General features: G+C 45.0%; 1 long non-coding RNA gene across 1 annotated transcript in view; it reads right to left on the bottom strand.

Moving 5' to 3' along the window:
- Positions 1–8,813: 8,813 nt before the first annotated feature.
- LOC132538292 (uncharacterized) overlaps positions 8,814–20,830 on the bottom strand; it is a 38,126-nt gene continuing 26,109 nt past the window's right edge. Inside the window, exon 3 of the long non-coding RNA XR_009549692.1 lies at positions 8,814–9,187. This is a non-coding gene — a long non-coding RNA (uncharacterized LOC132538292). The remainder of the gene's footprint in view (positions 9,188–20,830) is intronic.

The following is a 20,830-nucleotide window of genomic DNA, read 5'->3' as shown; positions in this document are numbered from 1 at the left end:
ATGCCTAACTGCTTATAGTTTGCTTGAAAATGGATAATTATCTTAATTAGGTAAATTGTTACCATGTTTGTTGACTTAGAAAATTTCTTTATTTTTTATAAATATTTTATTTCTTTATTTATTTTTAAATGTTTATTTATTCCCTTTTGTTGCCCTTGTTGTTTTATTGTTGTAGTTACCATTGTTGATGATGTCGTCATTGTTGGATAAGACAGAGAGAAATGGAGAGAGGAGGGGGAGACAGAGTGGGGAAGAAAAAGATAGACACTTGCAAACCTGCTTCAACGCCTTTGAAGCGAGGTGCTGGAACCAGGATCCTTATGCCAGTCCTTGTGCTTGGCGCCACCTGCTCTTAACCCGCTGCGCTACCGTCTGACTCCCTCTATTTATTTATTAGTGAGAGGGATAGGAGGAGAGAGAGAAAGTACCAGACATCACTCCAGTACAGGTGCTGCCAGGGATTGTACTCAGGACCTCATGCTTGAGAGTCCAACACTTTATCCACTGTACCACCTCCCGGACCACAGACTTAGAAAATTTCTTATTGACTGTTAACTTCATTTTAGACACTGGAAGAATAACCATAAATATCAACTTAATGTGTTCTGATTTAGGAATTTTTACTGCATTAGTTTGTACTTTTGCCTACCACTAAAATGTTTCAAAGTATTTTAAAAAAAAAACACCCACTTATTATTTGCCACATGGATTGATAGATGTTTCTTTCTCTTTTTTATTGCTTTATTAGGGAAATAATGATTTACACCATAGTTGTCACACAGATACACTTTCCTCACCACTGTAATAAGTGTCTGTACACCACTCTCACCACCAACACTACTCCTCTGGCATAGTATATTGGGTTATTAATGTCCACTCAACTGCTTCTCTCTCCCATCCCCCAGTTCTAGGCATTGTGATAATAGACCATGCCTACTCCAAGTTTCTCCCTGTGCTTTGCTTTTTCCTGTTCCTGTTCCACCTTTAAAAGGTGAGATCATCTGATATTTGTCCTTCTTCTGGCTGATCACACTTAATATAATTTCTTCAAGTTCCCCTTAAGATGAGGGAAGGAGATGATTTCATGATTTTTGATAGCTGACTAGTATTCCACTGAATACCTATATACCACAGTTTCCTTAACCACTCACATGTGACTGGGTATCTGGGTTGCCTCCATGTTTGGCCTATTCCAAAGAGTGCTTCTGTGAACATAGGTGTACAAAGACCTCTTTGGACAGGTATTTTCATTTTCTTAGGATTGATTCCTGGAAGAGGAATTGGCAGATTATAGAGTAGGTCCATGTACAGTGTTCTGATGAATCTCCAGGCTGTTTTTGTAGAGATTGGCCCAATCTACATACCTACCAGCACTGTAGAAAAGTTTCTTCTTGGGGAGAGAAACTCACCAACACTTGCTGTTTCTGTTCTTTCTGATATATGATTTGCTTACGGATGTGAAGTAACATATTATTGCTATCTTTACTTATCTGATATATGTCAGTGTAAGGATCTTCTACTAAGTAGGTTGTCTTTTTGTTCTATACTGGTTCCCTTTTTGTTATGCTGCAATTTTTCAGTTTGATGCTAATTAATTAGCTAATTAGCTAATTTTTGGTTTTGTTTTCTTTGCTGTTGGACTTGATTCTTCAAAGTTGTTTTAGAAACAAATATCATGAGGTGTTTTCCCAGTGTTTTTTTCTATGTATTTGATGGTTTCTGGCCTAAAAAGACTTATTCTGCATCTATGAAAATAATCATTTGATTTTTGTTTTCCTTACTGCTAGTGTGATAATTATGTTTATTGACTTTTGTAGGCGGAACTATCCTTGCATCCCTGCAATAATCCCACTTGGTCATGATGTACTATCTTTTAAATATATTATTGTATCCTGACTGATAGTGTTTGTTCAGTACCTTAGTATCTATGCTCATCAGAAATATTAGTTTACAGTTTTCTGGTTGTGTCCATTTTGGTGTCAGGATGATGTTGGCTTCACTCCAGAAAGTGTTAGTACTTCTGTACCCTCAGGTTTGTTTTTTTTAAGAGCCTAAAAAGTATTGTGAGTATCTCCTCCTTGAAGAGTTTTATAAAATTCATTGGTAAAACCACATGGTCCTCTACTATTGGGGAGAAGTTTAATTACAGTTTCAATTTTTTTTAATTTATTTATTTAATTTATTTATTCCCTTTTGTTTCCCTTGTTGTTTTTTTTATTGTTGTAGTTATTATTGTTGTTGTCGTCGTTGTTGGATAGGACAGAGAGAAATGGAGAGAGGAGGGGAAGACAGAGAGGAGGAGAGAAAGATAGACACCTGCAGACCTGCTTCACCGCCTGTGAAGCGACTCCCCTGCAGGTGGGGAGCCGGGGTTCGAACCGGGATCCTTATGCCGGTCCTTGTGCTTTGCGCCACCTGCACTTAACCCGCTGCGCTACAGCCCGACTCCCACAGTTTCAATTTTTTAAAAAAATTATTGTAACTGATCTATTCAAGCTTTCTAGTTCCTTCAGCTTCAGTCTTGGGAGGTTGTATGTTTCTAAGAACTTATCTATCTCTTCTATGTTCTCAAGCTTGGTGGCATACTATAGATTTAGAGCCTTAACTCCACATAAATGCTTGTCTGTGTTTTATTTCTTTGCTTATTTTATTAAATAATTGAATACAATTTTTAGCACATTTCATTTTTACTCATAGACCATTTCACTTCAAAATAGAATAATAGTCTTACCTTAACCTGCATTTCAATAATGGCAAATAATTTGTTACAGTTGTTCTTTTTCCACTAAAGTGTTCCTTTAAAATGTTGAGAGAGAAAGTCTGAATGAGAAGAGGGACAGAGTATGAGAGACCAGAACACCATTCAGCTCTGGCATAAGGTGGTGCCGGGGATTGAAGTTGGGGCTTCTGGGGCTTTAGCTATGTAAGTTCTGTATTCTAATAGGTTGAGTTACCTCCCCAGGAAGAAATTCTTTTTCTGGATGTTTAATATTCTCCACTGTACCATACACAGAGTGGCCATGTGCTCATATTTTAAATGAAAAGGCATCATTTATACTCAGCATGAGAAACAGAATCTGCTCACTTGGTTAGTATGCTGCTTTGCTATGTGCACGCCCCAGGTTTGAAACTTCAGTGCTGTGTTCTCTCTCTCTTCCTGCCTCTCTCTCCCTCTTCTCCATCTCTGTCTATATCTGAAAAACTCATCCTAGAGCAGTGAAGTCCCAGTGATGTCACCTAGTGATGTCAGAAGTTTCTGCTTTGCTTTCTCATAGGGCTTTTAATGAAAAAATATGGCAAACAAGTGTAAAACATCTGGCATTCATGTGCACTTCTCAGAATAGAAAATTAGAAAAGGTTTTAGGTAAAAGGAATACTCAGCAGTAACATGGATTTTCTCTCACTATAAGGTACAGATTGTACTCTCTAGGAGTTACAGAACCAACACTCTAGATCAGAATATTCTGCAGGAGGAAAACGTAATTTCAACTCAAGGAATGAATGTTGGCTACTCATTAAACAATATTATTTCAAGATTTCAATGTGCCGTCATCAAAGCATAATGGGCTAATTAAAAAATTTTTTTCCATCATTTCAGGTAAGTTTCAAAGAAAGTAAGTCATCTCAGAAAAGCTATGATCACAAAGATTAATGATTCCAAGACATCTTAGTCACACAATTTATATTACACCATGACATCTTATATTAAGCCTAAGTCAAAACCCGCCTTAACATTTTACTTTGAACAAACATGATTATTGTAATAATCTAAATGATTACTGTAGAAAGTGGGATCCATAAAAAAATTGTTTGACTTTAAAGAACATGTCATACAAAAATTTAAAAGAGAGAATAAGGATTTCTTACCACATATCATCCCTGAACAAGATCTTTCTTCAGGTGTGATAGCAGCTGATGTTCTCTCAAAGTGGAAACAACTTGGACTACAGGAACTTAATGTGACTTTTACATACAGATTTCCCATTCATCATAAAGATTTTTTATAGTTAACAAAGACACCATTCCCAAGTCTCTGGAACAGCACTACAGGGTCAGAATGGCATACAACCCCCACCAGGCAGGTTTAAACATAACTGTACTATGAGACAACCATGTGGGGCTGGAAAAACATTTACGTAACAATTTTTTTTTTAAAGGAATGTTGAATAGGGATTCTTTCTGGGTTGATTCATACTACTAGAGGAATTGACACAAAAGAATTTATACTAATACAAAAAAAAAAAAAAAAAAAAAAAGGCTAGAAAGATAACTCATCTGGGAGGGTGCCAGATTTGCCATGTGTGGAACCCTGGTTGGAGCCCAAGGAACATGACATTGGCGGTACTACAGCACTGGGGGAGACTTCCATGCTCTGGCATCTCTTCCTTTAGAAGATCAATAAATACGGGCCAGACCATGACTTACTGACACATTACCAAGCTTAAGAACTAGGGTTCAGGTCCCCAGTACCCACCTGTAGAGGAGAATCTTCACAAGTGGTAGAACAGTGTTATGGCGGTCTCCCTATCTCTCTGTCCCTACCTCTCACTTTCTCTCATCCTATATCAAAAAAATAAATAAAATGGCTGCTGGGAAAGAAGGAACTGTGGACGCATGGAGTCCCAGCAGTAACTCTAGTGGCAAATAAATAAACAAGTAAGTAAAGGCCAAGAGATAGCTCACGGGATAGAGCACTAACTTTACCAAGGACAAAGATCTGGATTCAGATCACTAAGCACCCCATGGGAGCACCATGAAAAGAGGAAGCTTCATGAATGGTGGAACAATGCTGTGGTCTCTCTCTCTGTCTCTCCCTCTATCTAAAAAAAGAAAAGAAAAAGAAAGAAAATACGGGCCAGGTGGTGACACATTTAGTAGAGTACACATATCATCATGCAACAAAGGCCTGAGTTTGAGGTCCCATTTCCCACCCACAGGGGGGAAGCTTCAGGAGTGCTGAAGCAATGCTGCAGGTGTCTCTCTATCTCTCTTCTTTTCTATCTCCTCTTATCCCCTAGCAATTTCTCTTTGAAATTTCTCTTTTTTCTACCTCATAAAAAAGGGGAGGAATAGTGGTTGCCAGAGCAGTAGAATCGTAAAGTAGTACTAAGACCCAACAATAATCCTGGTGGCAAAAAGGAAGAAAGAAAGAAAAGAAGGAAGAAAGATGAAAGAAAGAAAGAAAGAAAAGAAAGAGACAGGAAAAAAGAAAAGATGAGAAAAGAAAAGGAAAGGGAAGAAAACAAAAGGAGACTCTGATAGAAACAGTGGAATTGTGTAGGGTATAAAGTCCTAGCAAAAACCTTGGTGGCAAAAATACATGCAGGCTTGACAAGAGAAACAGGATGCCTGGCCCCTAGTTGGGCTCCACAGAGCTGAGTGGGTATTAGCAACCTGAGCGGCTACTGTAGCAGTAGGAACCTGGGTTAGTGCTGAAAGCAGGGTGGGGGCCTGTGTCCATGCATGTGTGCACAATAGGCAAGTGTCAATCCCCATGTGCCCCTGCCCCTGCCCCTGCCTGAAAGGAGGAGAGGTGGGTGTACTGCAGAGGCCCGGCTTCCTGCTGATCAGGAACAAGCACGTGATTGGGCATGGGGGTGGGGGGTAGGGGGGTGAGGGGGCAGGGACTGCTCCACAACAGTGCTGCTGGGACAGTGGAGCTGGGCCTTCAGGCCACCCACCCCTACAGCGACTGCCAGCCTGTGTGCAAGGTGAGGCCAGTCACCCAAGATTGCCCTCTGAATGTGACTGCTATGGAAGGTAGCCAGTACAGGTTACTCCTATATAAACACTGTTAAACTATTTACAATGCGGGCCTCAGCCAGGCTGCCCCCCTGTGGGGGTGGGTGGGCCAGCTCAGCTCTGCTGGCCCAGGGGAGGCATCTTATTACCCACCAGAAGGAGAGGGAGAGAGAGAGAGAGGGAGAGAGAGAGAGGGGGGGGGATGTGTTTTGAAATTGGTCAGCAGAAAAACAACAAAAATCCTCTCTTTGTTGTAGTTCAGCTCCTGTTTCCTGGATCCTCTAAGTTAGCAAGCACTTTGGTCCTGAACTCCAAGAATGTATTGGGTAGAAGAACTCCAGGAGAAGTAAGAGAGAGGAGAGGTCCCATCCTGGGGAGAACCAGCCCCTCCCAGCAGTAGACTCCTGCTTCCTGTTGGTCCACTAGACCTGAAGGTGCAGGCCTGATCCTGTCTGCAAAGATCATGGACTACCCCACCTGGGCTCACCATCTTAGGAAGGCTCAGGGGTCAGGATGGCCCAGAGGGTAAAGGCTCTTAGACTTCCAAGGAGAGGTACTGTGGTGTTGAGTACCTACCAAAACCCAGTTTAGATCAGGGCCCCTTCTCAGTCCTGGGGTTAGTTCTAACCTTGCTCCATCTCTTCTCCAGACATGCTACTCACTACCTACCACTTACCTTTTTTTATATTTTTATTTTTAATTTTTTTAACCAGAGCACTGCTCATCTCTGGTTTATGGTGGTGCTGGGGATTGAACCTGGGACTTTTGGTGGCTCTAGCATGAAGGTCTTTCTGTATCACTGTTATGCTATCTTCAGTTACCACTTATTTTGATTTACTATTATTATTAAATATTACTATTATTATTAATTTGTCATCACCAGAGCTTTACTGCTCTGGGGTGATTTTTTTTGAGACAGAAACACAGCTGAGAGAGAAAGACACCATGGCACTAAAGCCTCCTCTAGTGCAGAGGCCTGGTTTGAATCTGGGCTGCATTGTCCAGGGGAGCTATCTTGCTGGTCCTTACTGATTTATTTGGAGTAGCAGGGTGACCAGAGAGAGCCGAGGTTGAGTATATTCTAGAGGGTTTGATTCCTGGGGTCTGATGGTCTTGCCCACCCCTGAGCCCCTTCCCCCACAGCCAGCTCTCCCCTTCCTCCCTTATCCCTCAGGGTTTGCTCACATGCACCCCTCAGCCTTTCCCACCTGTCTAGATGGGACACAGGGTGGTCCTTCCTGTGGTGGCTCAGTCAGCAAGACCTTCTCTTCCTTTTGAGAGCACAGCCCAGTACAGGCCATCTGGGTTAATCTGCTTTTCCTCCATGAATGAGATTGTTACAGTCATTAGTTGAAGGCCTTTTCCATGCTTGGCGCTGAACTTGTTAGCTCACACACATTCTCTGCAGTTTCCCATCACCTCCAGGAAGCAGGACTCTGGCCTAAGTGGGACCAAGGCTGAGAGGCTGGCTAATGTCCCAGGGTCACACAGCGAGACAGTAGAACAGATTCTGTAGAACACATTCTGAAGACTGACACTCCAGGGAACAAGGAACATGTCTTCTCTCAGGCAGGGTCATCGAGAGGACAGGTGGAGTTTTTAAAAGGAAAAATGCACCACAATTTTCCTTTTCCCTCTTTCTTTGCTCCTTCTTTCCTTCCCTCCTTCCTTCCTTCCTTCCTTCCTTCCTTCCTTCCTTCCTTCCTTTTCTCCCTTCCTTTCTCTCTTCTTTCTTTTTTTTTTAAAATATTTATTTTATTTATTTATTCCCTTTTGCTGCCCTTGTTGTTTTATTGTTGTAGTTATTATTGTTGTTGTCGTTGTTGGATAGGACAGAGAGAAATGGAGAGAGGAGGGGAAGACAGAGAGGGGGAGAGAAAGGCAGACACCTGCAGACCTGCTTCACCGCCTGTGAAGCGACTCCCCTGCAGGTGGGGAGCCGGGGTTCGAACCGGGATCCTTATGCCGGGCCTTGTGCTTTGCGCCACCTGCACTTAACCCGCTGCACTACAGCCCGACTCCCTCTCTCTTCTTTCTTTCCCTTTCTTTCTTTCTTTCTTTCTTCCTTTCTTTCTTTCTTTCTTTTTTTCCTTTTCTTCCACCAGGCTTATCACTGGAACTCAGTACTTGCACAACAACTCCAAGGCTCCAGATAATCATCTCCCTCCCCATTTTCTTTGATAAAAGGTGATATGAAGAGAGAAAGAGAAATTTGCAGCACAGCCTCATGACTCATAAAGCTTTCTCCCTGCAGGTGGGGACCAGGGACTTGAACCAGAGTCATAGTGTATGGTGACTCTACTGGGTGCTCTATTGGGTATGCCACTGCCCCACACCAAAAGTATCAAAACTTTATGCACAATAGTAAAGTTATCATCCCCAATGTTGGGCACAGAAAGGAGCAGTTCTTCTGACTATTTGTTCAGTGCTTTATTCTTGTTTTTGTTGTACATTCTATGTATTTGTATCCATAGATGCCACAAAAAAATCAGGTAGAAACTCTTCATCCCCTCACTGTCCCAGTCTCTGTCGCCAACCCCCTTCCTTCCTTCCAGGGGCATTAGTTGTGGTGAATCCAGCCTGAAGCATCCTCTTGCTTTCAGAATATTCTTGCCAGATTCTTGTGTGGCCCTTCCTATAAGCACTTCTGAAATCAGTTCAACTGACCACATAGAATCAGGCTTTTCTAAACCCAAACTTAGTTGCAATATTCATTCAATTTGATTTCAAATAACATTTTAAAAAGTTAGCTCAGGCTGGAGAGGACTTAGCATTGAGGCATGCCTGAGGCCCTGGGTTTGATCCCTGGTACTGCATCCCGCTGAGTGGTGCCCTTGTCGTTCTCAACATAAAAAAATTGTAAATTTCTGTGGCCTGGGAGGTGGATCTGTGGACAAAGCATCGGACTATAAAGCATGAAATCCCAGTTAGATCCCTGGCATCACATGTGCGAGAGTGTTGCCCTGGTTCTCTATCTATCTCAATTTCACTACTGAGTAAATAAATTTTTTTAAAAAATTTTTTATTTAAGAAAGGAGACATTAACAAAACCATAGGATAGGAGGGGTACAACTCCACACAATTCCCACCACCCAATCTCCATATCCCATCCCCTCCCCTGATAGCTTTCCCATTCTCTATCCCTCTGGAAGCATGGACCCAGGGTCGTTGTGGGTTGCAGAAGGTAGAAGGTCTGGCTTCTGTAATTGCTTCCCCGCTGAACATGGGCGTTGACTGGTCGGTCCATACTCCCAGTCTGCCTCTCTCTTTCCCTTGTAGGGTGGGTCTCCGGGGAAGCGGAGCTCCAGGACACATTGGTGGGGTCTTCAGTCCAGGGAAGCCTGGCCGGCATCCTGATGGCATCTGGAACCTCGTGGCATTTCCAGCAGATGTTGTCGGAGCTCAAGCAACTAGCAGCTTCTCAGTCGCCATCTTGGCTCCGCCGCTTTGACCATAAATAAATATTTTAAGAAGATAATAACAAGTTAAGGGGCCATGTGGTGGTGCACCTGGTTGAGTGTACATGTTACAATGTGCAAGGACCTTGGTTCAAACCCCCCAGCCCCCAACTGCAGGTGGAAAGCTTCACAAATGATGAAGGAGGTCTGCAGGTATCTCTTGTCTCTCTCCTTCTCTATCTCTCCTTTCCCTCTCAGTTTCTGGCTGTCTTAATCCAATAAATAAATCAAGATAATAAAATAATTTTGAAGATATTATTAAGTTTTAAATTTAAAACCAATGTTTTTTTTTTTATTTTCACATAATGTTTTTAGATTTACAGGGAAAAGTTGCAAAAGTAATAGAGTTCTCATAGGTTCCACATCTGGGTTCCTTGTAGTGAATGTGTAATTAGTAGGGCGTATTTGTTACAATATTTGAATCAATGTTAAGTGCAGCACTTAAGTGCACTTCCCTCAGTCTTTAGTCTTTCTTTTTTTTTATAAAGAGGTTTATTTCATAGTAAGTAGAGAGCTTCACATGATAGAAGACAGAGCACCACTCCAGTACATGTGCTACTAAGGGCTCAGCCTGGAACCTGGGAATCAAATTGGGATTTGCAAAATGAGCAAGTTCTGTGCTCTACCCACTGAGATATGCCCCCTTTGGCCATCTTTTGTCTTACAGTCTTTCAGACTCACCTTGGTTCCTGAATGATTTCACCAGCATCTGTCCTCCCAGTCAGTTCAGTAAAGTGGTCTTATGCTTTTTGAAATACATGTAGATGCTTTCAGTAACACTCTATATCTTGTGATCCCCTCATCTCCTGTGTGTGTGTGTGTGTGTGTGTGTGTGTGTGTGTGTGTGTTCGAGAGCTCGTGTTTTAATTTGCATACATTAAGGCTCACTCTTTGTGTTGATAAAGTTCTGTGGGTTTTGATGATCAAGGTGTCACATACATGTCTCACCACCCTACCAGAAAACTACCTGTGCTTTACCTCACCAGTCTCCCCCCCAAACTACCAGAAACTCTTCTTTCTACCATCTGTAGACTTTTGCTTTTCCCTTATTATTGTATCAATGGAATTGGACAGCATGGAACTTATTCAGGCTGACTCCTTTTACTTAGTAACCTGTATTTTCAGATACATCATTATCTTCACATAACTTGATAGTTTGTTTAGTTTTCTTCTTGAAGAGTATTAAATTGTATACCACAGTTTACCTGTTTATTAAGGACATCCTGGTTACTCTGGCAATTATATTTCTGGTACTGCTGACTTTACTGTACTTTTTTGGTGTGACTATCAGTTTTTTTAATTACCTTTATTTATTTATTAGATAGAGACAAACAGAAACCAAGAGGGAAGGGTGAAATAGGGAGGAAGAGAGAAAGAGACACCTGCAGCCTTGTTCACCACTTGCAAAGCTTCCCCCTAGCAGGTGGGGACTGGGGGCTCAAACCTGGGTCCTTGCACATTGTAACATGCACTTAAACAGGTGCACTACCATCTGGCCCTGACTGTAAGTTGGTTTTTTTTTTTTTAAATCAGTAGAGTAAATTCCTCAGAGGGCAATCAATAAATCAGATGGTAATCTGATATTTAGTTTTGTAAGAAGCTGCAAAACTTTTCCAAAATGTCTGTGCCATATTGAATTCCCACTAGGAAATAATGAGAGTTCCTGTAACTCCAAATTTCACCATTGACTGTTGATGTCACTTAGGGGTATGTGTGGCAGTGGTGACTTTTCTTATAGGTATGTGGTGGCTTCTCATTGTTTTAATTCAGATTTTCCAAATGACATATTGCATTGGACATCTTTTTATATGCTCATTTGCCACCTATTTCCATAAGAAGCTGTTCATTCATACATTTCACCTGTTTTTTTTAATTGAATAGATTTAAAAATAATAGTAATAAAGCTGACCTCTGAGAGGACAATGTCAAATATAACCAAGGTCTGTTAGTGTTTTGGAAGGATTCCTCAGAAATATATGTGGAATGCCATACCACGGAGACCTGGAATTCCAGCACTAAAAGACAGCAGAGTCCTCATAAGAGGAGAAAATTGGGTTTGAGAAGAGAAGCGGGAAGGTGGAGACATTCACCACTCAGCACACACTCTTAGGTCGCCCTGCCTGATTCCCAGTCCCTTCACTATTAGGTGGGGCCACAGGACAAATCGATGCATTGAGTCACGTCAAGCTCTAGCTGGAGCAATTTGTCCTAAGCTGGATTCCTAATACCAAGTCACAAGATTTCCTGACATATCCACAGGCTCTAGGCTTCCTTTATTTTTTCTTTTTTCATTCTCTCTATTTTTTCTTGTCCTCTTCTTTTTTTAATGTATGGTCTCAGAATGACAGAAACTGAAGGAGAGACACCTACAGCACTGCTCCACTGCTTGTGAGGCTCCCCCCCCCCCCCCCCCCGTAGGTGGGGACCAGAGGCTTAAACCCAGGTACTCCTACATGGGAACATGGCATGCTCTACCAGGTGCACCACTATGCAGACATAACTACAACATCTGAGAGCTGATAGATGCCATTGGGGTCAGGAGTTAAGAGGCTTTCTCTGTGTGTAATAAAGAAATGCTTGCAGGGCTCAAGATCAAGACCTTGATTTCATTAGCACAATGCTCTGGCCAGTGGGCTGGAGGAAATGTGATGATGCTAATTATGTGCCCATTTGATCTCTGAGCTTGTGAACTGCTCAGCATTTGTCTTTTCCTTCTCTTCCCCAGGGGCTTTAAACTCCTCCTGAGGGCACAGCAGGGAGTGGAGGAGGCAGGGGAAGAACCCAGCTGGGCTGAACCAGAACTACACTCACTTCCTGGCCACTGTGACCCTGAGTAACCTGCCTGAGTCCAGGATTGGGTAAGGATTACAGGCTTGGCGCTGTGCCTGGTACGTAGGAAACTCTCCGTCAATTATAGCCATTATTATCATTACAGTTAATTATTATTTTATTCTATAAACTGCAGGATGATTCTTCACTGCTCCGTCTAGATTCTTGAGAGACATAAGAGATTGATGCCAAGTCAACAGACTGTCTTGAGACAATAAAAACTCAGTATCTACATGACTCAATATGGTAGCCACCAGCCATATGGAACCATTAGGTTCTTGAAGTAACTGACTGATGTAACTGAGGAACTGCACCTGCAGGTTTTTTGTTTTTGTTTGTTTGTTTGTTTTTTTGTTTTTTCATCGCCACTAGGGTTATTGTTGAGGTTCAGAGGCTGCACAAAGAATCCACCATTCCTGGTGGCCCTCATACTCTCTTTTATTTTATTCATTTCTTTTCTTTTAATAGGACAGGGAAACATGGAAAGAGGAGGAAGAGAGAAAGAGAGAGACCTACAGCACTGCTTCACTGCTTGTGAAACTTCCCTCCTGTGAGTGGCTTGAACCAGGGTTCTTGTGCATAGTAATGTGTGCACTCTACCAACTGTGCCACAGCCCAGCCCTGCTAGTAGTTGTATTTTACTGTAATTGTTTCATTTATAATGAAGCTCATCCCTGTAAGTTTAGTGGCTGTGGGGCTGGGTGGTGGAGGTACACAGCATAAGATCCTTAGAGATGGGACAGACTACTTGGAATTCAAGCTCCCTCTTTCCTAGCTGGGAGACTCCTGGGTCACAGTACTCACGCACACTGGGCCTTGACTTCCCCCTTTGTCAAAGGCATAAATTCCAGCACTGACTTCCTAGGGTGTATGTAGAGGACTGAATGGGTTTTCTTGAACTTGATCTCATTTTGGAGGGACTAAAGGGACATTCACTGTGTTCTTTGGCACTGTGAGCTGTGGATGTGGCTGTGTCTCTCATTGGATGGCAAAGAATTTATCTTGGGGCCCTGCACTGAGCAGAGAAAACTTGTGTCTATTGGTCAGGATGTGAATAAGACCAGAACTACCTAGAAACAGAGGTAAAGATGGATAGCACCCAGGTCAACAGCCCAGGCTGCTCCTCTCCCCACTTCTCACCAGGGGACTATGAAAGGCAGGGGGCTTCCTCTGATCTGGGTGTTCTAGGGGCAAAGCAGCCTCAAAGGGAATTCAGGTGGGCTCCAAGGAGGGCTGTCTCTATTTTAATTTCCCAGGCCAGGATGCCTGAAGAGCCCAGTTGTGTCTGTGTTTTCCCCTGTCCAAGGTGGGAACAATGTGGTCCACCTGCCAAGCTCAGTCCCAAAGTCAGCAGAAGCCAAGAGTGAGCAGGACTCCCCCAGAGAGCAGTAGGCTTCTAGGAAATCCGAAGAAGTGGGTCCAAAGCCAGGTCTCTGGAGCAGGCCTTTGGAATTTCCCTTCCTTGTTACCCCATGAGGAACCAGATTCCTGCATTTCGGGGAATGGGTGCAAGCCCAGTCCTTTCCCCTCAGTGCTTCCTCTGCAGGGAGGGCCAGACTGAGTGGGGATTTCTGGGCCAGGAGCTCTCTATGCCCCCAGGGGCAGAGCCTCAAATTCTCCCCAGAGATTTAATCAGTACCAGAAGCCAGGGACCCTCTGATGGACCCAGCTTGCTTCTTATCTGCTGCCATGTCACTAAGAGATGGGAGAGTTCCCAGGTCTAAGTTTCCTTTGGAAGGTGCCCTGAGACAGTGTCATAGCCTCCTGGTCTTAGGACAACCAGGAGCAACTCACCTTTCAATTCCTCAGAGGAATGCCCATCTCCAGAGACAAGTGTCAAAACTCAGCTCTACTACACCATTGTTGGTCCCAGTGTGAAAAACAGCAGGCAGCACCAATACTACACCCTAGGAATAATTTTCTTGTGGTCAGAGGCATGAGGCTGGTGGACAGCAGCAATCCGAATGGCCCATGGGATCTCTCAGCTGATTGAATCCAGAGCCAGACAGATTTTAGAATTAAACTCCAGCCACACTACTGATTGGTTGAGTGGACTTGGGTTAAATGTTTAGTGATGTTCTCTACAGTATCCTGATTTGTAAGTGGGGGCATAGGGAGATGCATCCCCTGGCTGTATTTTGAAATAGAGGAAACCTGGAGGTAGGGGACTCCAGTCTGGTGCCTGGCACAGGCTAGAGAACAGAGGTGGTGGGGTCTGACAAGAGGCAATTTAAGAAGGGAAGGTCTACTGAGAGGCAGAGTGGAGGCAGGGAGCTTGCTGCCCTGGGGGAAATGTTATCACACTTGGTGGTAGTCTTGAACTTGACTGTTTACAATACCCCAATCCTGCTCCTATGCCCCATATCAAGACCTCAAGCAGGAAGAAGGAAAGGAGTAGGCCCCTCTCTGGAAATCTTTGTTCTTCCTACAAACCTCTCTAGCCCCCTTTGATCTGGGGGCTCTGATTTGACAGTCCTAAGGAACCCCTCATGGGGCTGTTCTTGAGAATGGCTCCTTCCTGGATGGTCCCCCCAACCCCATTCTAGCCCCAGGAAACCTGAGAAATATGGTGTTAGAGACAGCCTAACCATCCTATTTCAGATCCCATGCTGTGAACCAGGGGTGGGGAAGCTTGTTCAGGGGGTCATCTGGTAGGCAGATCAGCTGGGAAGGGGGGTAGTATTACTTTTCAGCAGACTTGTCAAGCATCAACTCAAACTCTTTCTCATCCTCATAGTGGGGACTGGGCTGGCATTGTGGCATCTGTCAGCTCTAGACTGAGAGATCTTTGAGGGAACTCCCTTCCCCATGCTCCCTCTCACCCCTGAGGGATGAGAGGGCCTCTGGTTAAGTAGTGGTCGATAACTTCATAAAACCAGACTGCCCAGTGCTGAGAAAAAACCCAAGAGCCGGTAAGGGCTTAGGAAGCTCAGGGGTAAATAACACAATAATGGTTTAAATTCAATTTTAGGTTCCTTGGATACAAAAGGACATAGCTTTTGCTATGTAGAAGTAGGGCTTTGCTCCCCCATCAGACTGACCCTTCAGAGTAGGGGTGGACTCATCATCATTGACTTACTACCACTACCACTCCCATCTGCATAAGACCAGAAGGAAGGTGTCTCTGCCTTGTGATATCTGGAATCTGAAAGAGACCCATTGTTTTAAAAATATTTATTTATTTATTTATTTATTTATGAGAAAGAGAGAATCAGAGGATCACTTTGGCACACATGTTGCCAGGGACTGAACTAAAGACTTCATGCTTGAGAATCCAATACTTCATCCATTGTGTCTCCTCCTAGGCTGCAAGAGATCTGTTGTTACTGAGACTAATACATGGGGGCATTTCAAACTTTCCTGAAAAGCAGTATGTTCATAATGCTCCTACAGTACCACCACTGCCCCCATCTACCCCAGGAGTATCCTGAGGCCCCTCCCAGTCTTCCAGGAGAGGACAACTATGGGCTGGAGTAGATTCAGGACAGCGCTAAGGAGGACTGGTCCGCCCCATGTCTCCTCACTCCCCCACCACAAGCAGCTGTCCCTGGCCTCTCTGCCTTCCTGCTTTGCCCAGTGCAACCTCTACAAAGTGCCCCCTCCCTCCTTTGCCCATAGAGGAGGGTGCCTAGTTGTCCACTGCCAGGTACAGAGGATAAAAATACCCAGTGGAAAAACACGTGACATCCAGTCAAATATTAACCTGCAGGAGAAAACATGCCAGCCACTGTGCCCCTTCCCAAGCCACCTGGCCACCCACAGGCAGCTGGTGACAGAATCCTCTTCCCCTGACTGTCACTGCTATTCTCAGGCCTCTACTCGCCTGCTTCCAGCAAAAAGCACCCACCCGATGATCCTCAGGTGCAACCTGGCCAGCCAGGTGGTGCAGGGATGATCCTTTCTCTTGTGCAGCCTAGGACCTTCCCTTGAGCTCCTTGGGGTTTGGGGTCAGCTCTGGTAATGGCAACACCTTTGATCCTCTGAAAGGAACCTTGGATAAACTTTGGGAGGAAGGTTGGCAGGCAAGTTAAAGGGAATGGGGGGTGGTAAGAGTTCAGTGCTGAAACACTCTGCTTCCCGCAGCAAGCTGGGAGGCCACCTGGAGGAGGTGTTGGGGGTGGTGGTTCAGACTGGCATGAAGTTCCCACTCTGATCCTATATTTCCCTGAGGGTTCAGCTCCAGTGTTGATGGGGCTGGGAAGACCAGAAATAGGTGCTTCCCTAGGAGGGGTGAAATGACCTTACCTGCACACTTCAAGCCCATGTAGGTGCCATCAGGCACCCCACTATGGTCAGCTTCCCTCCTCACACCTCTGGAGACTGATGCCTGGAGGTACCAGGAAGTGAGCTGGAGCTAGTTGCCTCATCTTCTATCAAGGCAGAGAGTACAGCATCCATCTCAGCATAGAACTACTGCCCCATCTCTCTGGCTAGAAACAGTCTCAAGGACCCTGCTTGGAGCCTATAAGTGGTTTGGGGGTCCTGGGCATCTCAGATCAGAGAAACCCTCCTGACCACTTTGATGTGTACAAATATTAACTTTGGGGGGGGGTGGGAGAAAGCATTTAAATGGAGACCAACAAGGGCTGCCCTGCCTCTCTCTTCTCTAAGGACAATGGCCTCTGCTTGGCTGTCACTGCTAGGTTGAGAGTTCAGTGATGAACAGAGTGGGAAATCCTGGAACCTGGCCTCTTGGGGAAAGTTAAGCTAACCCCCCACCCCACCCCCACTTTCCAGGAATAGGAACTACTACCAAAGACTCTTCCTGGGGCTTCTGGAGAAGTCCCCTCCCATACACGGTGGCTGGCTGTGTATAATAAAACAGGGCTTAGGGACAGTCTCAGAAAGCTGGACCCTGCTGATGACCCAGCCAGGTCATGCATATGTGCCCCAGGGGGTGGGGAACGAACCTGGGGTCTACAGCCAAGTTCTGCCATGTTCGAAGTAGCAGAGTCTGGTGTAGGTAGTTAGATCCCCCCCCACCTCTGTTGTCTATGTGGAGACAAGCATGGCCAGCTCTTAAAGTGCTCCAAAGATGAGGCTGGCTGACCTGCCTGTCATGCCCAGCACACAGAAGCCTCACCTCCCTGTCTGTGCTGTGGGGATAATCGGGAAACTGCATGAGCTGCTATCTAGATTACTATGGCACTTAAACATTGGTCCCTAAGTGTCAGCAGGATCACAATCTGGTCCCTCTCTGGCCATCTGCATTTAGTCCTCAGGTGGAGGGCCAAGGTGCTTGCACCTGCTCCCTCGATACAGCCACACACCCTGCTCTTCCCCCTCCCCACAAGGGCCAGAACCTCATCCTATCGCCCTTGCTATCAAGCTAACATTTGCTTTGGCTCATAAAGCAATTCCCCGGTGGATTAAACAAAGGCCAAGGAGCGGCCAGTAAGAGGACAGCCAGAGTCCTGGCTCTGGCAAAAATGTAGACAGAAGTGTGAGCCTGTGCTCTGACCCTAGGCCCAAGGAGCAAAGCCAGTGATGTAAAGAGGCTGTGGGAGTTGGGTGGGGTGGGAAGGGGGAAGAATGACATGAGGATTTGTTTCCCCCAGAGTTACAGATAGAGCAGAGACAAGCAGAGTTGTCTGCATCTGGATGCCATCTGGACAAGGGCAAATACCCAGGGGCCACTCAAGGAAATGCCTAGGCAGCAAATCAAGTCCTGTGGAGAAGTTGCTGGGCCCGTGAGATGAATGTCTGAGAGAGAGGAATGTGTCCAGCTGGAGAGCCTGGGGTGGCAAGGAGACTGATTTGGGGATGGAGGCTAAGGAGGGGAGGAAAGGACTCAACTTGGGGAGTATCTGCAGGGGCATCCATGGCTGTGCCCCAGCAGACACAGAACCAGGTGATGAAGGCCTGATCCCCAAACATACAGAAAGTCCACACTAACTCCAAATCCTGGACCACCACCACCACATGGCAAACCACAGGTCTTAGAGAACTACTAGCCTTCAGATCCATGGCCTCGTCCACTCTGCCTGTAGCAATACAGTACCACCTGTATATAGATCTCCACCCTCCTGCTGGGTCCTCCAACATATGGGTCTTGTGACTCTTGAAGACTGGTTTCAGATTCACTTGGCTTAAGTGGACTTTCCCACTGGTTTGGCCAACCTTCCATGTTCCATTTGTTGAAGTGTGTAAGCGGACAGGCTGGACCTGGACATACCAGCCTCCTGCCACCCACCCCCCACAAACTCAACCAGGCAGGAATACACATGTGCATAGGCACATGTGCAGGTGTATTTGTATGTGCATATAAGTGGGGGTGCATTTGGGCAAGTTTTCACCCCATGCATGTTCCTGTGCTTGCGTGTGATTTGTGCAGTTGTGTTGAATATTGTATTGTATACATATTGTGTCACTAGTGTTTGAGCATGTACTGTGCTAACATGGCTTAAGTGTATATATTCATATACTTAAGTAGACAGATCTTTTTGTCTGAGCATTGCATACATGTTACATATCAATTGATGTGAATGTATGATACGCATAGATTCACATATGTGCTAATAAAACATGTTTGTGGGTATAGCGTACCTGTGTAATCAGCATGCCTAAGTGATATGTGTTTTATGTGTATGCTTGCATATGTAGTGCAGCTATGCCTGTCTACATGTGTATATAGCATACTCACGTAGAAATGTTTGTGCCTAACGCATGTGTAGATGATGCATGTAGATACAGCTTCCATGCTTTTGTGTGGAGCGTGGTGTGCTTGTGCCTATAGGAGGCAGTCAAGTATATTGGGAACAGTCCTGAAACTGCAGTCAGAGGAGTGGGTTCCGATCCCAGGTCCCTAGTGATGAGGCTCTGGGACACTTAATGTGGCTTTTCTGAGCCTCCTTAAGCCCTGCTGTAACCCCACCAGCAGTGGCTGCTGTCCTGCCTCCCTCCTGCCTGGGAGGTTTGATGTGGGAGAAGATGTGGACAAGCAGGAGCTCTGACAGGCACAGGAAGGATTAGAGAGGACTAGAGAGGAGTGGGACACAGGGTGTGCCCTCACTGAGCTTGCTATATACTCATGGAAATAAACCTACAAGGCCAGGCAGAGGTGCACCCCATGAAGTATACACATTGCTATGCTCAATGACCCGGGTTCGAGCCCCTGCTCCCCTCCTGTAGCTTCATAAGCTTCATAAGTGGTGAAACCTGCTGCAGGTGTTTCTCTGTCTCTCCCTCTCTATCTCCCCACCCCTCTCAATTTCTTTCCATTGTTATCAAATTTAAAATAATTGAAATAAAAAGGGGGATAGCAGTAGGTCTGGGTTAAGCGCAGGTGGCGCAAAGCGCAAGGACCGGCACAAAGACCAGCGTAAGAATCCCGGTTTGAGCCCCCGGCTCCCCACCTGAAGAGGAGTCACTTCACAAGTGGTGAAGCAGGTCTGCAGGTGTCTATCTTTCTCTCCCCCTCTCTGTCTTCCTCTCCTCTCTCCATTTCTCTCTGTCCTATTCAACATCAATAACAACAATAACTACAACAATAAAACAAGAGCAACAAAAAGGAATAAATAAACAAATAAATATTCTTTTTAAAGGGAGGGGGCTACCAGGAGCAGTGGATTTGTATTCTTGGCACTGGGTCCCAGCAGTAACCCTGGTAGCACTAAAAATTAATTAATTAACTAACTAATTAAAATAAACTTAAAGGTAGAAATTACTAAGAGAACCGGGCTGGGTGGTGGCACGCCTGTTTGAGCAGATGTATTAAAATGCGCAAGGACCCAGGTTTGAGCCCCTGGTCCCCACCTGCAGGGGTAAGTCTTTGCGAGTGGTGAAGCAGTGCTATAGGTGTCTCTTTGTGTCTCTCCCTCTCTGTCACCCTCTTGATTTCTGGCTATCTCTATCCAATAAATAAAGATAATAATAATAAAAAAGAGAAATCAGTAAGAGAACAAGAATGGATGTGAGAAGGACAGCTCGCCTGGGAGAGTGGCTGTTTTGTCATGCACGTGATCCCCCCATTACACACTACACTGGGGGAAGCTTTAGTGCTGTAGTCTCTTTCTCTCCCTCTGTCTTTCTTTGTTTCTGTAAAAGTTGGTCTGAAGCCATGGAGGCCCAGTGGAAAACAAAAACAGAAAGACAAAGATTGGCCTGGCAGAGGTGGAGAAGCTGAAGTGTTCGAAGGGGCCCAGCGGGACACAGCCCCTGTGTGAGAAAAGGTCAAAATGGTAATCATCTGGGTATGAAGCCAGACTCTGTCCTTGCTCCAGGACTTCAAGCAAGTTGCTTACCCTCTCTGTGCCTCAGTATTTTCATCTGTCAAACAAGTCATCACTATGCAATATCCCCAAGGGCTAACGGACTAAGTGAGTCCTAGTGCCTGGCTCAGCGGGTGTTAACTGATATCATAAAACATAGCTTATATCATAAAACAAGAAGCAACTGAGCTCATTCTAAGAATGTTGATAATTGAGCAGATAACAATAAAAAGAACAGTTATCGATTGCAGGGAGAAGAAAGCACAAGCAAAGGAAAGGAAAACAATCACACTTCAGAGAACTGGCTCAGACCAGGCTGTCAGTACTTGTCCAAGGTCACATGCTAGCCCCATCTGACTGGCACAACATGGGGATTGTGGTGGATGGGGATGGTGGAGAGGTGGATGGTGGCCCAAGGGAACAGAGGGCTAGCCGACACTTGGCCAATCTGTCCCTGCCATCAAGCTGGCCGCCTCTGCTGAGTCAGAAACCTCTGCTGTGGTTACACAGGCTCCAATGTTGACTATGGGTCCCATATCAGATTGACGGGGTTTACAGATAATGGCATTTATATTCTCTTCCCATATTTGG

Source organism: Erinaceus europaeus, chromosome 4, assembly GCF_950295315.1.
Source record: "Erinaceus europaeus chromosome 4, mEriEur2.1, whole genome shotgun sequence".
NCBI classification, from domain to species: domain Eukaryota; kingdom Metazoa; phylum Chordata; class Mammalia; order Eulipotyphla; family Erinaceidae; genus Erinaceus; species Erinaceus europaeus.
This window is presented reverse-complemented; position numbering and strand designations above follow the sequence as displayed.